This window comes from Salvelinus alpinus, chromosome 1 (assembly GCF_045679555.1).
Source record: "Salvelinus alpinus chromosome 1, SLU_Salpinus.1, whole genome shotgun sequence".
NCBI lineage: Eukaryota > Metazoa > Chordata > Actinopteri > Salmoniformes > Salmonidae > Salvelinus > Salvelinus alpinus.
Genome location: NC_092086.1, coordinates 22,070,649 through 22,096,311, shown reverse-complemented (window position 1 = coordinate 22,096,311; position 25,663 = coordinate 22,070,649).

Below are 25,663 nucleotides of genomic sequence, written 5' to 3'. Positions count from 1 at the left end.
TTCCTGCTTGAAGGAACGGTGTGTGTATCTGTCTGTGTTCCTGCTTGAAGGAACGGTGTGTGTATCTGTCTGTGTTCCTGCTTGAAGGAACGGTGTGTGTATCTGTCTGTGTTCCTGCTTGAAGGAACAGTGTGTGTATCTGTCTGTGTTCCTGCTTGAAGGAACAGTGTGTGTATCTGTCTGTGTTCCTGCTTGAAGGAACGGTGTGTGTATCTGTCTGTGTTCCTGCTTGAAGGAACAGTGTGTGTATCTGTCTGTGTTCCTGCTTGAAGGAACAGTGTGTGTATCTGTCTGTGTTCCTGCTTGAAGGAACGGTGTGTGTATCTGTCTGTGTTCCTGCTTGAAGGAACAGTGTGTGTATCTGTCTGTGTTCCTGCTTGAAGGAACGGTGTGTGTATCTGTCTGTGTTCCTGCTTGAAGGAACAGTGTGTGTATCTGTCTGTGTTCCTGCTTGAAGGAACGGTGTGTGTATCTGTCTGTGTTCCTGCTTGAAGGAACGGTGTGTGTATCTGTCTGTGTTCCTGCTTGAAGGAACAGTGTGTGTATCTGTCTGTGTTCCTGCTTGAAGGAACGGTGTGTGTATCTGTCTGTGTTCCTGCTTGAAGGAACAGTGTGTGTATCTGTCTGTGTTCCTGCTTGAAGGAACGGTGTGTGTATCTGTCTGTGTTCCTGCTTGAAGGAACGGTGTGTGTATCTGTCTGTGTTCCTGCTTGAAGGAACAGTGTGTGTATCTGTCTGTGTTCCTGCTTGAAGGAACGGTGTGTGTATCTGTCTGTGTTCCTGCTTGAAGGAACGGTGTGTGTATCTGTCTGTGTTCCTGCTTGAAGGAACGGTGTGTGTATCTGTCTGTGTTCCTGCTTGAAGGAACAGTGTGTGTATCTGTCTGTGTTCCTGCTTGAAGGAACAGTGTGTGTATCTGTCTGTGTTCCTGCTTGAAGGAACGGTGTGTGTATCTGTCTGTGTTCCTGCTTGAAGGAACAGTGTGTGTATCTGTCTGTGTTCCTGCTTGAAGGAACAGTGTGTGTATCTGTCTGTGTTCCTGCTTGAAGGAACGGTGTGTGTATCTGTCTGTGTTCCTGCTTGAAGGAACGGTGTGTGTATCTGTCTGTGTTCCTGCTTGAAGGAACGGTGTGTGTATCTGTCTGTGTTCCTGCTTGAAGGAACGGTGTGTGTATCTGTCTGTGTTCCTGCTTGAAGGAACGGTGTGTGTATCTGTCTGTGTTCCTGCTTGAAGGAACGGTGTGTGTATCTGTCTGTGTTCCTCCTTGAAGGAACGGTGTGTGTATCTGTCTGTGTTCCTGCTTGAAGGAACGGTGTGTGTATCTGTCTGTGTTCCTCCTTGAAGGAACAGTGTGTGTATCTGTCTGAAGAACCATGTCATAAATATACATAAAGAAAGAGTTGTGTTTGTGTTCTGCTCTTCCTCTCTAGTGTCTGTTACATGGGAGAGAGGTGTTGGTCAGTTGGTTGGTGCGCTGGGATGCAGACAATAAGCATTGACTTGGCAGTGGTCCCACTACAGAGGAGATCGTCAGTGGTTCTTGGACCTGAATAAGTGACGTTCTAACATGATTATGGATACTCCTGAATGTGAGTATTGTGAATAATGATGAGTGAGAAAGTTACAGACATACTAATATCATACCCCCCACCCCCCCCCAAAATGCTAACCTCCCCTGTTATTGTAATGGTGAGAGGTTAGCATGTCATGGTGGTATGATATTTGTATGTCTGTAACTTGCTCACTCATCATTATTCACAATTCATTCAGGATTATCCGTAATCCTGGTAGCATCCACATTAATGTAGAAGTGTTTAGAAACTTATTCTATTTTTATTTACAATAAAAGTGAATCCAAAATGACACAATACATTATTTACCATTCATTTCTATTGGTCACAGAATAATCTTAAACATAATTTAAACTAACAGCAAATGCATCCAACAAATGTGTAGAGTCACAAGCTTGATGTAGTCATTGCGTGCTATGAATATGGGACCAAATACGTAACGTTTTACTACTTTAATACACAAAAGGGAATTTGTCCCAATCATTTTGGTCTCCTAAAACAGAAAAGGACTATGTACAAAAAGTTATGTAATTTCTAAACGGTTCACCCGATATAGATGAAAATAACCTCAAATAAAGCTGACTGTCTGCGCTTTAACCTCACAGTCAGTGTATAATTTAAAATCCAAAGTGCTGGAGTACAGAGCCAAAACAACAACAAATGTGTCACTGTCCCAGTACTGTTGGAGCTCACTGTATCCTCCACTGTAATGAGAGAGTGCAGCCAGGAATCTTAGGCTTCGTCCCACATGGCACCATATTCCCTATATTAAAGTGCACTACTAGGGTACGATTTGGGACGTACACTTAGTTTGCACACTACAATTTGCTGAATTGATGTATAGCTGGCCTGGAGCCTGCACTACAAACTTCTATATTCAACCTATTTACGGTAAGGAGCTCCCAGCCTCTGCTCTCTCCTACCTGCTTTCAGTGCAGTTTATTGTTTCTGCTCAGCTAACAGCCAATCTAGGAGGTTAAGAGACCCGTGGAGTCTCTGAGGTGATTTGTACTGTGCAGAGGCGTTGTGACTATGGCCGGTTAAACACCACACATGCTTTTCTCTGTAATTGTGCCACTGAGGTGAGATCTAAGGGATTCAACCTATAACTGTTTACAGGTGAAACAGTCATTTACAGCCGCTATGTGAATCACAGTAATACACTGAACTACTGCATAGTGATACAGTATAGGTAAATATAGGTACAGTGGATATGTTTGGTTATTGTAGTGCATGTGTGTTGTACTGTACATAAACATCAATGACTGGGAAGAAAAAACAGTAGACTGCAAAGTCTGTCAGGCCAAACTGATTCCAGATCAGCACTCCGACTCTGAGACGCTTTGTGAATGTGGGCCCTGTGAGTAGTGACATGTGTGATAGAGTTGGAGAGATTCCGGAAGAGCCTGCACGCTGATGTCCTGATGAGAGATAGACAGGTTTATATTAGCATCGGACTAAATCATTTCCTTCCCTCCTATTCCCCTCCTCATTCCCCTACCGGAGCACTGAGGGAGGAGATTGTTGAGAGAGGAAACAACAGAGGGGAAAGTTGACAGAAGTGCTGAGTGATGGGAATGTACACAGACAGATCTGGGCTCAGGTGAAGGTAGGATTGTGTTACTGTGGTTTCTGATAGTTTACTGTACAGGATGCAGTGCTTGCACGGTAGCCACGGTATCCCTCTGATCTAGGAGGACATGTGTTATGTTGACAATGGGATGCTAGTATTTATTCACTTGTAACTTATCTAAACTACCTGAAACAGTCTTCATTTAAGACACATACATGGATATCAATCTATCAGTATAATCACATGTTGTACTACTATCCCATGTGGAGTTTTCAGATCATTTAAAGGGATAGAATAGTATTAATTAAGAAATATATACAGTACCAGTCAAAAGTTTGGACACACCTACTCATTTAAGGGTTTTTCTTTATTTTTTACTATTTTCTATATTGTAGAACAATAGTGAAGACATTAGAACTATGAACTAACACATATGGAATCATGTAGTGTTAAACAAATCAAAATATAGTTTATATTTTAGATTCTTCAATGTAGCCACCCTTTGCCTTGATGACAGCTTTGCACACTCTTGGCATTCTCTCAACCAGCTTCATGAGGTAGTCACCTAGAATGCATTTGAATTAACAGGTGTGCCTTGTTAAAAGTTAATTTGTGGAATTTCTTTCCTTCTTAATGCGTTTGAGCCAATCAGTTATATATCAATGTATATGTATTTTTTTTAACAATTGTTTTTATTGAGTCACTTCAACAATGGTACAATCAATGAGAAACAATACTGTTTGATTTAATACTAATATTATGCGGAGGGTACAGTTAATGAGAATATATGGACCAAAGGACTCCACAGAGGTCACAAAATGAGGCCTCAAACTCTTAAATAACAATGTCAATCCTGCTTTTGAAAGGTCTACTGCAGTTTTTATTTACATTGGTACTCTATCAAAATGCTGCAGTACTTGGTCATGTGATTCCAGAGAAGTAAATGGTACACAGGGGAGTCACTATAGTTACGCAAGACTTCATGCTGTCATAATATCACCATGTTCTCTGTATCTCCCCGCCCACAGTCTGAGTCAAGTCTTTGTTTCTAGGACAGTGAGAAACGTTTGCAAACAGGTTTTTCTAAGGAAGTGCCTACTTTACTGGTGTATTTAAACGTAATTGATGACACAGACCACAGCTCGTTCTTTTTGTACTGAACTGAGAGAAATGGACTGTGATGTTGAAAATAATTCACTGGTATGTACTAACAGTGAGGGTGAAACTGAGAACATTAGATATGTGATGAGAAACGTTGAACAATTCTAATTCTATGGTAAGGCAATCACTTAGCTGACAACAATATGTTCTTTTGCTCTAAACTTCTCTGGAATCACATGCATTACTTCAATTTACCCTAAACTACTCTGGAATCACATGCATTACTTCAATTTACCCTAAACTACTCTGGAATCACATGCATTACTTCAATTTACCCTAAACTACTCTGGAATCACATGCATTACTTCAATTTACCCTAAACTACTCTGGAATCACATGCATTACTTCAATTTACCCTAAACTTCTCTGGAATCACATGCATTACTTCAATTTACCCTAAACTTCTCTGGAATCACATGCATTACTTCAATTTACCCTAAACTTACTCTGGAATCACATGCATTACTTCAATTTACCCTAAACTTCTCTGGAATCACATGCATTACTTCAATTTACCCTAAACTTCTCTGGAATCACATGCATTACTTCAATTTACCCTAAACTTCTCTGGAATCACATGCATTACTTCAATTTACCCTAAACTTCTCTGGAATCACATGCATTACTTCAATTTACCCTAAACTTCTCTGGAATCACATGCATTACTTCAATTTACCCTAAACTTCTCTGGAATCACATGCATTACTTCAATTTACCCTAAACTTCTCTGGAATCACATGCATTACTTCAATTTACCCTAAACTTCTCTGGAATCACATGCATTACTTCAATTTACCCTAAACTTCTCTGGAATCACATGCATTACTTCAATTTACCCTAAACTTCTCTGGAATCACATGCATTACTTCAATTTACCCTAAACTTCTCTGGAATCACATGCATTACTTCAATTTACCCTAAACTTCTCTGGAATCACATGCATTACTTCAATTTACCCTAAACTTCTCTGGAATCACATGCATTACTTCAATTTACCCTAAACTTCTCTGGAATCACATGCATTACTTCAATTTACCCTAAACTTCTCTGGAATCACATGCATTACTTCAATTTACCCTAAACTTCTCTGGAATCACATGCATTACTTCAATTTACCCTAAACTTCTCTGGAATCACATGCATTACTTCAATTTACTCTAAACTTCTCTCTTATTCATTCAATTTAAATTACATTAAATTGCAGGGCATTCAAGCATGACATCAGCAATTTATTGGAAATTAACACATACATATCAACTCAGTTTGACATCTGAGGGAAACTCAAGTTATAACATATGAATAGTTTCAAAATGTCCCCCAGTAAAAACCAGCCTACATTAATACGAAACAAATTAACGTATCCACAATTGAAGTTTTACAGGATATAAAATAACTTCTAGCAATAGTGTATGTTTATGGACTCCTATGTCCTTGCTACTAGGTTTTTACAAAATATGACACTATTTAATTTCCCCAGAAAGGTTTATCTTAACCTTTATGATTTTATTGAGCCTTATCAGTATCATTGTCATAGGCTGTCAGGTTATAAATTCTCTTTTACAGCAGAGGATGGATTTTCCTTTGACGAACTCATGCATGGGCGGACTGGGACCAGAAATTGGCTCTGGCATTTCTGACAAAACAGCCCATTTCTTTTATTTTGAGTCCTCCACAATGGCCCATTTTTTCCCCCTCGAGGCACCCATTAATAGCTAGATAATGATTATTTTGCAGACAAAAAACTAAATCATACAGGCCCACTAGACAAAAAAATGGACCATCCCCTATGGCATTTTCCTGAAATGCCAGATGGCCAGTCCGCCCCTGAACCCATGGTAATACGTCTATGAGATGGAGAGTTTCATAGAAGCATTCCATAACATGCTTCTATGTAATGGGTTGCTCATTTGTGTAAAGTCATATTCCCAAAAAATAAAAGCATGTTATGGAATGCATCTACAAACCTCTCAGTCTAATAGATATATCACCATGGGTTCAGGGGTTGGACTGGCAATCACATGAATCGACCTCAAATCGGTCTTTGTTTAAGCTTGCTCTTTTCACCTATACATTAGGGGAGAAAAAAACTTTTGTTGAGTTTTTGAGTAAGAAACCAGATTCTGCTAACTGAATAAGAAACCAGATTTTGCTGAGTAAGAAACCAGATTTTGCTGAGTAAGAAAACAGTTTCTACTAACTGAGTAAGAAACCAGCTTCTGCTGAGTAAGAAACCAGATTCTGCTAGTAAGAAACCAGATTCTGCTACCTGAGTAAGAAACCAGATTCTGCTACCTGAGTAAGAAACCAGTTTCTACTAACTGAGTAAGAAACCAGATTCTGCTAACTGAATAAGAAACCAGATTCTACTAACTGAGTAAGAAACCAGATTCTACTAACTGAGTAAGAAACCAGATTCTACTAACTGAGTAAGAAACCAGGTTCTACTAACTGAGTAAGAAACCAGCTTCTGCTGAGTAAGAAACCAGATTATACTAACTGAATAAGAAACCAGATTATGTTAACTGAATAAGAAACCAGATTCTGCTAACTGAGTAAGAAACCAGATTCTGCTGAGTAAGAAACCAGTTTCTACTAACTGAGTAAGAAACCAGATTCTGCTAACTGAATAAGAAACCAGATTCTGCTAACTGAGTAAGAAACCAGCTTCTGCTGAGTAAGAAACCAGATTCTGCTAACTGAGTAAGAAACCAGATTCTGCTAACTGAGTAAGAAACCAGATTCTGCTAACTGAGTAAGAAACCAGATTCTGCTAACTGAGTAAGAAACCAGATTCTGCTAACTGAATAAGAAACCAGATTCTGCTAACTGAATAAGAAACCAGATTCTGCTAACTGAGTAAGATACCAGCTTCTGCTGAGTAAGAAACCAGATTATACTAACTGAATAAGAAACCAGATTATGTTAACTGAATAAGAAACCAGATTCTGCTAACTGAGTAAGAAACCAGATTCTGCTGAGTAAGAAACCAGTTTCAACTAACTGAGTAAGTAATCAGATTCTGCAAACTGAACAAGAAACCAGATTCTGCTAACTGAGTAAGATACCAGCTTCTGCTAACTTAGTAAGAAACCAGATTCTACTAACTGAGTAAGAAACCAGATTCTGCTAACTGAATAAGAAACCAGATTCTACTAACTGAGTAAGAAACCAGATTCTACTAACTGAATAAGAAACCAGATTCTGCTAACTGAGTAAGAAACCAGCTTCTGCTGAGTAAGAAACCAGATTCTGCTAACTGAGTAAGAAACCAGATTCTGCTAACTGAGTAAGAAACCAGATTCTGCTAACTGAGTAAGAAACCAGATTCTGCTAACTGAGTAAGAAACCAGATTCTGCTAACTGAGTAAGAAACCAGATTCTGCTAACTGAATAAGAAACCAGATTCTGCTAACTGAGTAAGATACCAGCTTCTGCTGAGTAAGACACCAGTTTCAACTAACTGAGTAAGAAATCAGATTCTGCAAACTGAACAAGAAACCAGATTCTGCTAACTGAGTAAGAAACCAGATTCTGCTGAGTAAGAAACCAGATTCTACTAACTGAGTAAGAAACAAGATTCTGCTAACTGAATAAGAAACCAGATTCTACTAACTGAGTAAGATACCAGATACTACTAACTGAATAAGAAACCAGATTCTGCTAACTGAGTAAGATACCAGCTTCTGCTGAGTAAGAAACCAGTTTCTACTAACTGAGTAAGAAACCATCTTCTGTATTAACTGAACCCCATGCTATGCCTCTCATACTGGTCATTCACTGCAAACCCCTCAGTGTGACATAATGGGACAGAGTGTGACAGGAGAGGGAGTGTGACATAAATGGGACAGAGTGACAGGAGAGGGAGTTTGACATAAATGGGACAGAGTGACAGGAGAGGGAGTTTGACATAATTGGACAGAGTGTGACAGGAGAGGGAGTGTGACATAATGGGACAGAGTGTGACAGGAGAGGGAGTGTGACATAATGGGACAGTGTGTGACAGGAGAGGGAGTGTGACATAATGGGACAGAGTGTGACAGGAGAGGGAGTGTGACATAATGGGACAGAGTGTGACAGGAGAGGGAGTGTGACATAATGGGACAGAGTGTGACAGGAGAGGGAGTTTGACATAATGGACAGTGTGACAGGAGAGCGAGTTTGACATAATGGGACAGAGTGTAATGGGACAGAGTGTGACAGGAGAGGGAGTGTGACATAATGGGACAGAGTGTGACAGGAGAGCGAGTTTGACATAATGGGACAGAGTGACATAATGGGACAGAGTGACATAATGGGACAGAGTTTGACATAATGGGACAGAGTTTGACCTATTTTATTTTTTTATTTTTTTTATTTCACCTTTATTTAACCAGGTAGGCTAGTTGAGAACAAGTTCTCATTTGCAACTGCGACCTGGCCAAGATAAAGCATAGCAGTGTGAACAGACAACAACACAGAGTTACACATGGAGTAAACAATAAACAAGTCAATAACATGGTAGAAAAAAAGATAATCTATATACAATGTGTGCAAAAGGCATGAGGTAGGCAATAAATCGAATAATTACAATTTAGCAGATTAACACTGGAGTGATAAATCATCAGATGATCATGTGCAAGTAGAGATACTGGTGTGCAAAAGAGCAGAAAAGTAAATAAATAAAAGCAGTATGGGGGTGAGGTAGGTAAGTTGGGTGGGCTATATACCGATGGACTATGTACAGCTGCAGCGATCGGTTAGCTGCTCAGATAGCAGATGTTTAAAGTTGTTGAGGTTGATAAAAGTCTCCAACTTCAGAGATTTTTGCAATTCGTTCCAGTCGCAGGCAGCAGAGAACTGGAAGGAAAGGGGGCCAAATGAGGTTTTGGCTTTAGGGATGATCAGTGAGATACACCTGCTGGAGCGCGTGCTACGGGTGGGTGTAGCCATCGTGACCAGTGAACTGAGATAAGGCGGCACTTTACCTAGCATAGCTTTGTAGATGACCTGGAGCCAGTGGGTCTGACGACGAACATGTAGCGAGGGCCAGCCGACTAGGGCATACAGGTCGCAGTGGTGGGTCGTATAAGGTGCTTTAGTAACAAAACGGATGGCACTGTGATAAACTGCATCCAGTTTGCTGAGTAGAGTATTGGAAGCTATTTTGTAGATGACATCGCCGAAGTCGAGGATCGGTAGGATAGTCAGTTTTACTAGGGTAAGTTTGGCGGCGTGAGTGAAGGAGGCTTTGTTGCGAAATAGAAAGCCGACTCTAAATTTGATTTTGGATTGGAGATGTTTGATATGAGTCTGGAAGGAGAGTTTGCAGTCTAGCCAGACACCTAGGTACTTATAGATGTCCACATATTCTAGGTCGGACCCGTCCAGGGTGGTGATGCTAGTCGGGCGTGCGGGTGCAGGCAGCGAACGGTTGAAAAGCATGCATTTGGTTTTACTAGCGTTTGGGACAGAGTTTGACCTAATGGGACAGAGTTTGACCTAATGGGACAGAGTGTGACATAATGGGACAGAGTGTGACATGCCAAGGAAATCATTTTGAACTACTGTGCTTTAGGACAGCTTCTCAGAAGTCAACCTTCTGCAATGTTTTTTTAGCGACCTCGCCCAAGGTGTTACGGTGCTATACACAACTTGTTTAGAAATTACTTTAAGAGGTGTTTGATTTGCTATTAACAGCATGCTGACAAGGATTATACTGTACTATCTCATTTCTTACCATAATCCTTTCACACTAATGAGACGAGCTGAGCCAAAGGAAGATGTGCCGAGCTGGCCTGATTATACATCCACCACAGTTGCTGGAACCGTGCTGAAAAGGACAATGGGAAAATAAAATATCTGAGCAAGTATAGTTCGTTTTGGATTGGTCTGATAGTGGAAAAGGGGTATTAGAGAAGAGGAGGTAAAATAGGTTCGATTGGTTTGAACTGGTGGATCACGTAGAATCGTCAATGACCTTGTGCCCGAGGTTTCTGCACATAGACATCTAGACATCTCGCCCTTTCCAGCCAGCACCAAAGTCTTTGCACCTCCCTCCCGGCACATCTATATAAACTCACAGGAGACAGTCAGAGGACTTACACGGCGCAGGCAGACTGCAAAACCCTAATTCCAGGTTTGACTCTCCGTCTCACTCTCTGTTTACAATTCCACAACTGCGCGGTTGCCATGGCACCGCCCAGTCAATGAGCTCCAGATGCCAGGTCACTGAGCCAACCAGGGAGAGGGAGTGTGAGTCATCATGACCCGCCAGTGCCCGCCCCTCTCCAGGCAGGGTAGTGCGGGCACACTCCTCCTAGTCCTGGATCAAGTCATTTACTGTACACTCTTCACTCCCTGTTCTCCACTCTCCCTAATCCGACCTCCTTTACTGTAAATATACTCCCCTCTGTCCATCTCCACTGTGCTTCCTCTCCAGTCTTAGTGCCACCATACATAGAATATAATAGAATAGGGTTACACTTTATAATTACATTCAGTCATAAACCATCTAAAAGGCATTTAAAAACAGTTTAAAAACATTTTAAAACATTTTAAAAAGCATTTAAAAACAGTATATATATATATATATATATGAAATCTTTGTCAATCCAAATGCCCATATATATATATACAGTGGGGAGAACAAGTATTTGATACACTGCCGATTTTGCAGGTTTTCCTACTTACAAAGCATGTAGAGGTCTGTAATTTTTATCATAGGTACACTTCAACTGTGAGAGACGGAATCTAAAACAAAAATCCAGAAAATCACATTGTATGATTTTTAAGTAATTCATTTGCATTTTATTGCATGACATAAGTATTTGATCACCTACCAACCAGTAAGAATTCCGGCTCTCACAGACCTGTTAGTTTTTCTTTAAGAAGCCCTCCTGTTCTCCACTCATTACCTGTATTAACTGCACCTGTTTGAACTCGTTACCTGTATAAAAGACACCTGTCCACACACTCAATCAAACAGACTCCAACCTCTCCACAATGGCCAAGACCAGAGAGCTGTGTAAGGACATCAGGGATAAAATTGTAGACCTGCACAAGGCTGGGATGGGCTACAGGACAATAGGCAAGCAGCTTGGTGAGAAGGCAACAACTGTTGGCACAATTATTAGAAAATAGAAGAAAATAGAAGAAGTTCAAGATGATGGTCAATCACCCTCGGTCTGGGGCTCCATGCAAGATCTCACCTCGTGGGGCATCAATGATCATGAGGAAGGTGAGGGATCAGCCCAGAACTACACGGCAGGACCTGGTCAATGACCTGAAGAGAGCTGGGACCACAGTCTCAAAGAAAACCATTAGTAACACACTACGCCGTCATGGATTAAAATCCTGCAGCGCACACAAGGTCCCCCTGCTCAAGCAGGCGCATGTCCAGGCCCGTCTGAAGTTTGCCAATGACCATCTGGAATATCCAGAGGAGGAATGGGAGAAGGTCATGTGGTCTGATGATTCAAAAATAGAGCTTTTTGGTCTAAACTCCACTCGCCGTGTTTGGAGGAAGAAGAAGGATGAGTACAACCCCAAGAACACCATCCCAACCGTGAAGCATGGAGGTGGAAACATCATTCTTTGGGGATGCTTTTCTGCAAAGGGGACAGGACGACTGCACCGTATTGAGGGGAGGGTGGATGGGGCCATGTATTGCGAGATCTTAGCCAACAACCTCCTTCCCTCAGTAAGAGCATTGATGATGGGTCGTGGCTGGGTCTTCCAGCATGACAACGACCCGAAACACACAGCCAGGGCAACTAAGGAGTGGCTCCGTAAGAAGTATCTCAAGGTCCTGGAGTGGCCTAGCCAGTCTCCAGACCTGAACCCAATAGAAAATCTTTGGAGGGAGCTGAAAGTCCGTATTGCCCAGCGACAGCCCCGAAACCTGAAGGATCTGGAGAAGGTCTGTATGGAGGAGTGGGCCAAAATCCCTGCTGCAGTGTGTGCAAACCTGGTCAAGAACTACAGGAAACGTATGATCTCTGTATTTGCAAACAAAGGATTCTGTACCAAATATTAAGTTCTGCTTTTCTGATGTATCAAATACTTATGTCATGCAATAAAATGCGAATTAATTACTTAAAAATCATACAATGTGATTTTCGGGATTTTTGTTTTAGATTCCGTCTCTCACAGTTGAAGTGTACCTATGATAAAAATTACAGACCTCTACATGCTTTGTAAGTAGGAAAATCGGCAAAATCGGAAGTGTATCAAATACTTGTTCTCCCCACTGTATATATATATATATATATATATATATATATTGTATATACTGTATATGCTTACAACAACTTATAAAACATTGTACCTAGATACTTAAAGTGTTACAGAACTAAGAGGAAGGTAAAACGGGGAGGATCCCTAGGTCTTGGTATATACTGCAAATGTACTGTTAATAATTAGTATGTCCAGTATATCAGTAGTTGTTAAACCTACAATGTGTCATGTGGTAATCCAGCCTTATCAGATGTTGATAGGCTGTCCTGGAAACAGAATCTTCACCAGACAGACACCAGACTGATATGTGAGCCAGGACAGCACTCAGCATACAGTACTTCATCATCATCACAAATCACTCAACATGTGTCCAACAAAGACTGTAGTCTGCATTTCATGGCTCAAGCCACTGCACCACATGCTAACCTACAATCATAAAACTGAATTAGGGGTTACGTTGATATACAGTGCCTTCAGAATGTATTCACACCCTTTGACCTTTTCCACATTTAGTTGTGTTACAGCCTGAATTTAAAATGGATAAAAATTTGATTTTGTGTCACTGGCCTACACACAATACACTATGATGTCGAAGTGGAACTTTGTTTTACAAATTAATAAAAAATGAAAATATGAAATGTCTTCAGTCAATAAGTATTCAACCCCTTTGTTATAGCAAGCCTAAATAAGTTCAGGAGTAAATTTGCTTAAGTCACATAATTAGTTCCATGGACTGAGTAATATCAATCAATCACATTTATTTATAAAGCCCTTTTTACATCAGCCAATTTATTTCATTTAACCTTCAGCCGATGTCTCAAAGAGCTACACAGAAACCCGGCCTAAAACCCCAAACAGCAAGCATGGTTGTTGAATGTCTACTTAATCTCTATACCCCACACATACAATTATCTGTACGATCCCTCAGTCAAGCAGAGATTTCAATCACAGATTCAACCACACTGTACAGGGAGGTTTTCCAGTGCCTCACAAAGAAGGGCACCTATTGGTAGATGGGTAAAAATGGGTAAAAAAAACAGACATTGAATATCCCTTTGAGCATGGTTAAGTTATTAATAACACTTTGGATGGTGTATCAATACACCCAGTCACTAAAATATACAAGTGTCCATCCTAACTCAGTTGCTGTAGAGGAAGAAAACAGCTCAGGGATTTCACCATCAGGCTAATGGTGACTTTAAAACAGTTACATAGCCCCCGCAATGATATTTTCCCCCTTGAGGCCCTCATTAGTAGCCAGATAATGACATCTTGCTAAAAAATTCATAAATAATAATTAGACAGGCCCTCTCAGATAAAAATGGACCATCACTTCAGGCATTTCCCCAAAAGGCCAAATGGCTCCGGTAGTTTCCAGTCACTTTGAGAGGAGTGTGGGAAGGGAATGAGGATATACTTCTATTCCACAGTATTTTCTTGTTCCAACAAAAACAATGAAATCTCCAAGCAGGCATGACCGAGTGTGTTTATATTCTTAAGCAACAACAAAATACACTAACAGAGATACATTGTGACATATTTGGATTCCCCTTTTACGTGTAGCTTCCTTGTAACAGAGGTCATTGGTTGAGGGTAGTGTAGTCTTACTGATTTGAGTCATAGCGGGGCCAGTCAGTGACTGGTTTGGTTTAAGACAACCTCATGCTTAGCAGTCGACATTTAGCAAAATACCACAGGCACAGAAAACAAAGAAACATCAGAAAAGTACTAAGAATTCACATGATCACTTTGGGACTTTCATCATGAAACATGTCCTGTAGTGTTTTCTATTGTTCAATATTCTATTTATGTCACGTATTATGTGTTATGTCTTTTAAATGAGTGTTTTGCAATTATTAGTTGTGTAAATTCTGCATTTCTTCAGTTTTATCTATGAACATAATAAATCAACTCAAATTGAATACATAGCCTTGCAAAATAACTTCACGCACCTCAGTTAGCATTTAACAACATTTCACAGGAGACTTACAAACATTGATCCAACACAGTTATTTATCACGTCAATGAAAAATGGCATGCATATATGATGATTCGTTTTGTTTGACAGAGATTCCAGATAGAGCATTTGGCTGTAAGTTAAAAAAGACAACCACATTTTAGCAGTACATGTATCACTCTTTTTACAGTGATAACAGTGTCAGAGAGGAGGACCTGGCACTGCAGATCCTTCTAATACATTTAGACATTTCCTCAAGGGGAAGAATTTCAGAAACTCAGGGAGAGAAAAACTAAATGTCCACTATGGCTTTGTATTCAGAACATGAGTGGTTTTCCCCACCAGGGCTGTTCCAGGAAAACATCTCGATATGAAACCAGAGGACCCACACAATCCTGAGGAACAGACACAATCCTAAAGGAAGGCAAACAGTGGTTAGAGGCAGGCCAGCAACAGGTTCTGTGTCTAAATGTCTGGTCAATGTGCACTTGAGAAAGACACTTAACCTCTAAATCCTCTTCAGGGGCGCTGTACTTTGGCTGACTCTGGCGTTCGACCCCAGGTCTCCATACTCAGTTGACGTGTTCAAAACGTTCCTGAAACATTCCAGTGTATGTGGTCTCTGGGTATGCGTGGTGGAAGGCTTGCAAAACTCCGGTAGCCTCCCAAAATGTCCAGGTCTTCCAGAAATCTTGGTTGGAGGATTCTCAGATTTCATGTTTAATTCCTGAATTTTGGGAAAGTGACCAGAAATTTGCAACCTTAAAACGACAGACACAGCAATGGGCCTGCTGTATCAGTCCTCCATGTAGCCCCATGGTAACATCACAGACACAGCAATGGGCCTGCTGTATCAGTCCTCCATGTAGCCCCATGGTAACACCACATACACATCAATGGGCCTTCTGTATCAGTCCTCCATGTAGCCCCATGGTAACACCACAGACACAGCAATGGGCCTGCTGTATCAGTCCTCCATGTAGCCCCATGGTAACACCACAGACACAGCAATGGGCCTGCTGTATTAGTCCTCCATGTAGCCCCATGGTAACACCACAGACACAGCAATGGGCCTGCTGTATTAGTCCTCCATGTAGCCCCATGGTAACACCACAGACACAGCAATGGGCCTGCTGTATCGGTCCTCCATGTAGCCCCATGGTAACATCACAGACACAGCAATGGGCCTGCTGTATTAGTCCTCCATGTAGCCCCATGGTAACACCACAGACACAGCAATGGGCCTGCTGTATCAGTCCTCCATGTAGCCCCATGGTAACACCACAGACACAGCAATGGGCCTGCTGTATCGGTCCTCCATGTAGCCCCATGGTAACACCACAGACACAGCAATGGGCCTGCTGTATCGGTCCTCCATGTAGCCCCATGGTAACACCACAGACACAGCAATGGGCCTGCTGTATTAGTCCTCCATGTAGCCCCATGGTAACACCACAGACACAGCAATGGGCCTGCTGTATCAGTCCACCATGTAGTCCCATGGTAACACCACAGACACAGCAATGGGCCTGCTGTATCGGTCCTCCATGTAGCCCCATGGTATCTCGCAGCCCACCTATTAGTAGCTCACCGTGTAAGGATCGACACAGAGGATGAGAACCAGCTATAGGGAGTGAAGGTTTAATAGCTGACGTGCATGAACCGGAACAGCATCTGGACAGGAACACATAACAACAATTAATGTGGACACAGGGAACACCAACAAGGAACAGACAGATTTTCAGGGGTAATCAACAACGTTGAGTCCAGGTGAATCATTACGCTGCTGTGCGTAATGATGGTGACAGGTGCGTGTAAAGAAGCGTAGCCTGGCACCCTCGAGCGCCAGGGGGGGAGTGGCAGCAGGCGCGACAGTACACCCCCCCCCCCCCTCTAGGGGCGCCACCCAGCGTCCCACTTGGGTGAGCCTGGCGAGCCGGTTCAGGCGTGGAGCCTGACGATCCTGATAGGCTCCCTGAAGCCTGAGAAGCCTGATAGGCTCCCTGAAGCATGACGTGATATGGGAATCTGCCGAGCCAACCGAGGCAAGAAAACCTCTCGAGCCAGCTAGGGCGTGACAGGCCGAAGAGCCAGCTTAGTCACCCCCGGTTCTATCGGCGGCAGCCCCCGGGTCCGACGTCACCAACAAAACAAAACCCTTAAAAACTCCCTGATGCTTCTTGTAATGGTCTCCGCATTCTGTAAGGATCAACACAGAAGATGAGAAGCAGCTTTGACCAGGTATATTGACATCTCTTGTACACCAAGGACCCGGGGAGGAGTTGCAGGGTAGAGGAGAGAAGAATGTGCCTATTGAAGTAGCTCGTGACGTTTCATTAAAAAAAAGTAGCTCTCATGCTAGAAAAGGTTGGAGACCCCTGTTGTGACATCTGTCATAAGACTGCGGGATGCGTTGACTAACGATCAACAGTAGTTCCAGCGCTTTGGTGTTCCGTCACTGGTTACTTGGACATGTCAGTCCAATGATTTGAAGCGGAAAGTTTCGGAAAAGGGGAGTTTCCGTTTAGAGGAGTCTGGTTAGTATCTTTTCTCCTGCATCTTCGTCAGAACATTATCCAACTTCTGACACAATTACACAAAACTTTAGTTCTGGGTTTCCCACATTAAGCTCTTTGAGACAAACATGCCATGATTATTCAATTTAGAGTTTGTTTAAGCCTACCTACCGTGCTATATGTTTTGCAGTTTTGTGACTATTCTATTGGTTCCATTGGGCCAGGATAGCTCAATCAAGCGCAGATAAAGTATTTTCAATTATTTCAAATAGTATTTGAACCCAGGTCTGGTACTAACATTCAAAGACACAAGGACCACTTGTCGCGTGCCTCATTGGCAAGCAACACACGTGTGCGCACACACACGAACACAAATACAAAAACACACGCACACTCACACACCCTTCTTCAAGGTGTTTACAGTAAGAGAGGTGTAAGACTGTTTCAATGGACATTCAAAGACTTACGGGCCAGTTGTCACGTGTCCCATTGTCAAGAAACACAGGCGCGCACACACACATGCACACACACACGCGGACATTCATGCAGACATGCACACACATACACACCCTTCTCCAAGGGGTTTACAGTAAACAGGGGTGTAACACTGCCAAGCGACAGACACACACACAGCGCTCTGTTTCCTGTGCACCTTTACAGGCAGCGTATAGCTTAACAGCAGCATTCTCCAGAAACGTTCCCATTGTAACAGGCGCCCAGTGTGTCTTTCTGTAACAGGGGTCATTCCTGGAACAAGGTGTGGCACAGCGCCGTCTGTGATTCGATCAGGCGACCCAGTTGATGTCACCCTGACGTCACAACTCCACTTACACTCCTTTCATTCATTCTTTTCACCATGGAAACCCACAGATTAGAATAAAGTGAACACAGATCTGCTGTCTAGGTGCATAGGTCAATGGAGCTATGCAGGTGGTGTATTGTAGGACATCCAACAGGGAAACAGGTAGTAACATGCTCATGAAACAGACCTATACGGTAGTACAGCACAGAGGGGCATGCTGAAGCTAAGTTCAGACTTGTTGCCTGCAATGAAAAGGAGAAGAGAAACTACAACCTCCCCCACACACACACATTGGCTGTAGAAACTACAACACCCACACATACACCCACTGGCTTCAGTACCAGGGAAAATATCCCCCGAAATACCAAGACAGCTGTCATGAAAGAGTCTGTGAAGTCACCCTTGGCAACATAGACAATTGACAGCGGAAACACAGCCAAAACTTCAACTTTATACATAATTCACCTTCAAATCTTTCACACAAAAGATTGCTTTCCAATAAAAGTAGGAAATGAAATGTAGTCTATCGAATTAAATATGATCTTTCATCTGACGTAATGCAAGGAGTAAATCAGGAGCTTTGTTTCCACACCTTCAGCAGAAGAGGTGCTGTACATCCAGAATGTCAGGGATTCCCTGAACCCTATTTGGATTGGAGAGAAAAGAGATGTGACTGAATGCATGAACCAATCGTTTCCTTTGAAAAAGAGGAACTATCATCACCCACGCCATCGCCCACATTAACCAGCTGTTTGCCCGCCTCCCTCTCTGTCTTTGGTGTCGGGTTACAAACAAAGAGTAACAACTGACGCACCGAGGGTGGTAATTTACTGGACTGTAGCCAACAGTTTCTCAGAAATTTCCTCAGAAGTAATTTGCCTAGATAGTGGATACATTAGGTCAATAGTGTGAGATGGTTTGGTTAGATAAACGAATGGCTAAGTTTACTATACTGTTAACAGAGACCTCAAAACATGATGAGATCTACTTGTCTATTATTAATCTTTGCACCCAGAACCAAATCTCACATGTGTGCTGGGTGATAATAATGAGCTAAATTAAAGAGATAGTTCTGAGAAATGACCTATTTTAATATTTGTTTCCTTGGAAGCACTCTATGGACAAGGAGTGACTGCAATCCAAACGTTGGTTTTGCAATCCAGTCAAATACTACTGTGGCATTTCAGGACCCAAAACCAGTGTAAGGCATCAATCTCACCATTTAGCATGTTAAGTCATTGAACAACTAAATCCATTTCAGAGATGATTAGGCATGATATTTAAACATGCTAAATGTTGACTGACACTGGTTTTTGGTTGGAAAATGCTAGTATTATGTATGGCAGTGGCTAGTATAACAAAACCAAAGTGTGCTGCAGTCACCCCTTGTTCATATGACTGCTTTCAAGGTAAGGAAACAATAATGTTACTGAGCTATCCCTTTAAGCATTATTTACGCTGGAGGTTCACCCTACATTTGGCACAGTACTACAGTAAGATCACATCATTAAGGCTGTGTTTAAAATGTTGAAGTTGCTGTCCTACCATTAGATGAAAGCAGAGTTACATGTACCCGTCTACATTCTTAGAAAAAAAGGCTTCCAAAAATGGTTCTTCGGCTGTCCCAATAGGTGAACCCTTTTTGGTTCCAGGTAGAACCCTTTTGGGTTCCAGGTAGAACCCTTTTGGGTTCCAGGTAGAACCCTTTTGGGTTCCATGTAGAACCCTCTGTGGAAAGGGTTCTACATGGAACTCAACATGGTTCTTCAAAGGGTTCTCCTATGGGGACAGCCGAATAACCCTTTTAGGTTCTAGATAGCATATTATTTTCAAATTGTAGAAGGACAATGTAACAGTGCACTATCCTCAAATAAAATGGTTCCCAGACAGAAAGGCATTTCCTTGAAACAACGATCCAACCGCAATTCTCTTATCTTTTAAAGGTAAAACTGGAAACGGCTCAACATCCAAATAGCTGACAGAGGGTTAAAATTCACTTGAAATACAAAGACAGAAATAGCCCAGTTCTTAGTAAGCAGGGGAGAGGTTGGAACATAACTTGTTGAACTGAACGGCATTATAAGGCAGGCCCACAGGGACAAACAGTACTAAGAAAACAATACCTTCAAAGAAAGAAGCAATTGGAAAATAATGTCTGTGAATTCAGAAAGAGATCAGTTTGACCAATCCAGACAGATAGGGATTTACAGAGGTAGCATCGTAATTTGAGCCAGTTTGCTAAAGGAGCAAAAGAATCCCTCAGCAACAGGAAATGCAAATTCTTATGTGGATTAAAATGTATTGACATTTTTGTATGGGTTGAGCAACAGTAAGGGTTCAGTGTAATAATGCATAACACAGAGCAACAGTAGGGGTTCAGTGTAATAATGCATAACACAGAACAACAGTAAGGGGTCAGTGTAATAATGTACAACACAGAACAACAGTAGGGGTTCAGTGTAATAATGCATAACACAGAGCAACAGTAGGGGTTCAGTGTAATAATGTACAACACAGAACAACAGTAGGGGTTCAGTGTAATAATGTACAACACAGAACAACAGTAGGGGTTCAGTGTAATAATGTACAACACAGAACAACAGTAAGGGTTCAGTGTAATAATGTACAACACAGAACAACAGTAAGGGTTCAGTGTAATAATGTACAACACAGAACAACAGTAAGGGTTCAGTGTAATAATGTCAAACACAGAACAAAAGTAAGGGTTCAGTGTAATAATGTACAACACAGAGCAACAGTAGGGGTTCAGTGTAATAATGTCAAACACAGAGCAACAGTAAGGGGTTCAGTGTAATAATGTACAACACAGAACAGTAAGGGTTCAGTGTAATAATGTACAACACAGAACAACAGTAAGGGTTCAGTGTAATAATGTACAACACAGAACAACAGTAAGGGGTTCAGTGTAATAATGTACAACACAGAGCAACAGTAAGGGGTTCAGTGTAATAATGTACAACACAGAGCAACAGTAAGGGGTTCAGTGTAATAATGTACAACACAGAGCAACAGTAAGGGGTTCAGTGTAATAATGTACAACACAGAACAACAGTAAGGGGTTCAGTGTAATAATGTACAACACAGAACAGTAAGGGGTTCAGTGTAATAATGTACAACACAGAGCAACAGTAAGGGGTTCAGTGTAATAATGTACAACACAGAGCAACAGTAAGGGGTTCAGTGTAATAATGTACAACACAGAGCAACAGTAAGGGGTTCAGTGTAATAATGTACAACACAGAACAACAGTAAGGGGTTCAGTGTAATAATGTCAAACACAAAACAGTAAGGGTTCAGTGTAATAATGTACAACACAGAACAACAGTAAGGGTTCAGTGTAATAATGTCAAACACAGAACAACAGTAGGAGTTCAGTGTAATAATGTACAACACAGAGCAACAGTAAGGGGTTCAGTGTAATAATGTACAACACAGAACAACAGTAAGGGTTCAGTGTAATAATATACAACACAGAACAACAGTAGGGGTTCAGTGTAATAATGTCAAACACAGAGCAACAGTAGGGGTTCAGTGTAATAATGTCAAACACAGAACAACAGTAGGGGTTCAGTGTAATAATGTACAACACAGAGCAACAGTAGGGGTTCAGTGTAATAATGTCAAACACAGAACAACAGTAGGGGTTCAGTGTAATAATGTACAACACAGAGCAACAGTAGGGGTTCATTGCAGTCCTCACCTCTCTATTGTAATTGAGGGGTGTCTGCTTGGCTCGTGTTACAGTTTTTTTTACAATCGCTAGGACCCATTTCTCAATAGTTAGGTCATTTTTTCAAAACTCTTTACACAGTTCTCCTAACTAACTTTCGGCTTCGCACAGCAGTTAATTTCATGTTCAAAATGTCCTAAAACTATCAAAACTCTTCATACATGTCTCAAATCAACTCGTTCTTCCATAACACTAGCAAAAGTTGTCACCCAACAAGCACACGTTGTCACTCATAAAACAATGACCTAAACAACACTAACAACAGGTAGCATTACATAATGTTTTCTTTACAAAACAAGAATGACACCTCTCTACTGTTTAGAATTCACTGCAGTATATGTTACAGGAATGTATCAGACATGATGTAATATGCTTCAATATGTTTTGTCATTTTATGGCATTCAGTGATTCCAAAATACAATAATTTGTATATACACCATCTACTGATACAGATACAGTAGCAATACTAGTCAACCCTGTCTTCTGCATTTGGCCACAGGTTCTCATCCACATCACATCTTATGTCATCTTGGGGAATACACCTACAAAATACTATTTTGGCATGTCTGGTCCATCCCTGGCAATCTTCTGCAGATTTGTCCAGGCATCCACCATTCATTGCGTCCAGGAGGGACATTTGATCATGTGGATGGTGGTCATAAACCTTCCACCTCCATGAGGAAAATAATTCCTCTATGGGGTTGAGGAATAGAGAGTAAGGAAGGAGGAAAAGTGACATCATCCTGGGATGGGCTGCAAACCACTGTGACTGCACGGGAGTGGTGAAATGCCACATTGTCCTTTACGAATACAAATGTTGGCCAATTTCACCTCACTGCAACCCTTTCCTCACCTGGCACAACCCTTCCATAGAGGTCATCCAGGAATTAAATGAGACGCTCGGTGTTGTGTGGCCCAATTAGCGGTTTGTGTAACAGCAATCCATCAGAGGATATTGCTGCACACATTGTGATGTCGGCACCCCTCTGGCCCGGGACATCCACTGTAGCTCTTTTTCCAATCACATTCCTTCCTCGCCGCTGTGTTTTGGCCAAGTTGAAACCAGCCTCATCCACAAAGATGAATATGTGGGGTGTTTGCCTAACTTCAATCTCCATGACTCTAAAATAAATCCACAAGGCAACAGAAGAGTTATTCTATTACGGTAGTTTACATTATACCTTAAAACATGCCATTGTGTGCCTCTGCCCTGTTTGGTTCTGTTCAAAACCAGTTCTGTATTTTATAGTCATCTTACCTGGACTTATTGGTTCCTGAGTTGCTTGACTCGTTCAGAGTTCCTCTCAAAGGAGACAGTGTACAACTGCTTCATCCTGAATTGATGTTGTTTCAGGACTCTAGAAATATTTGTTATGCTTCCATTGTCTGCCAACTGTAACGATTGTCATTGGTGGAAGGAGAAGAGGGCCAAAGTGCAGCGTGGTACGTATTCATAATAATTTAATAAAGAATGAATACTGAACAAAAACAACAAACCGACAAACGAACAGTTCAGTAAGGTGCAAACAAAAACACTAAACAGAAAATAACTACCCACAACCCATAGTGGGAAAACAGGCTACCTAAGTATGATTCTCAATCAGAGACAACGATCGACACCTGCCTCTGATTGAGAACCATACTAGGCCAAACACATAGAAATATAACGACTAGAACAAAACATAGAAAAACAACATAGAATGCCCACCCCAACTCACGCCCTGACCAAACTAAAATAAAGACATAAAAAAGGAACTAAGGTCAGAACGTGCCACCAACACTCGTTCCGAATCTGTGAGTTTTATGCCATTGTTTCTGATGACCATATCAACGATTGCAGTTTCCTGCACAGCAGTGAAAATCCTACCTCTCCCGCCTGTGGGAGGTAACTGTTGGGTCCTAAGCAAAAATACAAAAACAATTACAATTACACACAAGTAGGTTTGGAGGCTTTGCTCAATTTACTTCTGTAATGTGCAGTTCAGTCAGATGCCCTTGCAGAATGCACATCTTACCTGTTGTTTTGCCGGAAATTTCTCACAATAGATGCCACTGTTGAGCGTTGCAGATTTGGCTGCACTCTCAAACCAGCCTCTCTCATTGATAGATCATGATTTATTACATGATCAATTATAGTAGCTCTAATCTCATCTGAGACTATGGATCTTGTTCTTCCTCTCAGTCTTCTTCCACCGCGCATACGTACTCCTCTCCCTCTCCCAGCCACTCTTCTTCCTCTGTTAGCCACTTCCCTATCTCTGGCTGGGTCCATGTTTACATTACAGTACAGCATTATTCCTTAAATGTCCCCTTTTGTATAGATGGTAATGTAATTGAAAGACTAATACCTGTGTCACGGCCGTTGAAAAAAGAGAACCAAGTGGTTAGCGTGCATTTTATTTTATTTAATAAAAATGACGCCGAACAAAAACAATAAACACTACCAAAAACAAACCGTGAAGCTAAAGGCTATGTGCCCTAAACAAAGTCAACTTCCCACAAACACAGGTGGAAAAGAGAGCTACCTAAGTATGGTTCCCAATCAGAGACAACGATAGACAGCTGTCCCTGATTGAGAACCATACCCGGCCAAAACATAGAAATAGAAAATCATAGAAACACAAAACATAGAATGCCCACCCCAACTCACGCCCTGACCAAACCAAAATAGAGACATAAAAAGGATCTCTAAGGTCAGGGCGTGACAACCTGTGTAAGTGTTCAACTACAATGGGAATCAGCTGTGGTTGGTCTAATTGTTTTGATAGTAATTCTTTTTTAGATTTGGAATATATTTCAATACAGTATTACTGTAGAAATGTGGCAAATTTATGTCTTATTCAATTTTGTGTTATTTTAGGTTTTGAACTTAAGTTTTATAGTTTTGAAAAGAGTATGTAAACATGTGCAAATTGGCCTGTAGGTACGTAGAGTTTTGGTGGTGGTGGTGGTGGTTGTGTCTGAGTGAGAAAATTGGAAGATGTAGTCATTGAATGCATTTTGTGCCAAAGCAATGAGAAATTATCCACAGTTTAGCCCTCATAAAGTGCTGTTGTGCTCACTGTGTGAAGAGTTTTGAAAAAGTGACCTAAGTATTGAGAAATGAGTCCTATCGATTGTAAAAAACTGTAAAGAACATGTTAACTACCTCCAGGAGCAGTTTCCAATCGCCAGGCCTCTCAGATAACGTCCCTGTACAGAAAGTTCCTGACAGTCAATAGGGAGTGGAACATTTAGTTCGAGATTGAGGGAGGAGATTGTTTGGGCAGAAGCAACCAAAACATTGGCACTCTGCCATTTCTTCTTGAAAAGCACTGACTCTCAATCCCACATTGTTAACCATGGAGCCTTCAAGGATTGAACACTCAAGTAACCTATCAGCTTTACTGGAAACCCTCTGTTTTCTAACCTTCTTGGCAGAGCAGTTTTTCAATATAGCATCTTCCCAGATTCACCATGCCTTGTGTGTGTGTGCATGCCTGTGTGTGTGCATGCCTGTGTGTGTGCATGCCTGTGTGTGTGCATGCCTGTGGGGGGGGGGGGGGGGGGGGTGAAACCAGAGCTTATGACGGGCAGTGGACGAAGCCCATTTCCTGTAAGGGAGGTTGTTTGGTGAACAAAGATGCCCTTGGCATGCAGGCTAGGTTTGCTGTAAACCATGGCAAAAGGTTTGCTGTAAACCATGGCATGCAGGCTAGGTTTCTGGGTGAGGAATGCTGGACTGGTGTGTCAGCAGTGACTACACCATTTTACCAGAACACCACACCGCAGACCCAATCTGGCCTTCCGTAGCCTGGGGTCCAAACTGAATATTTCCAAGTTTAACTATTGTTTCAATATATTCACTGTGCATAACTTAAACTTAACATTGCTCTGTTTCACTTTTGGCTCATGATTCAGTGTACATAGCCTGGAGTCCAACCTAAATATTGTTCCGTTTCAGTTTAACTATATATATTGTGGATAGCCTGGAATCCAATCTGAATATTGCTCAGTTTAACTATATATATTGTGGATAGCCTGGAATCCAATCTGAATATTGCTCAGTTTAACTATATATATTGTGGATAGCCTGGAATCCAATCTGAATATTGCTCAGTTTAACTATATATATTGT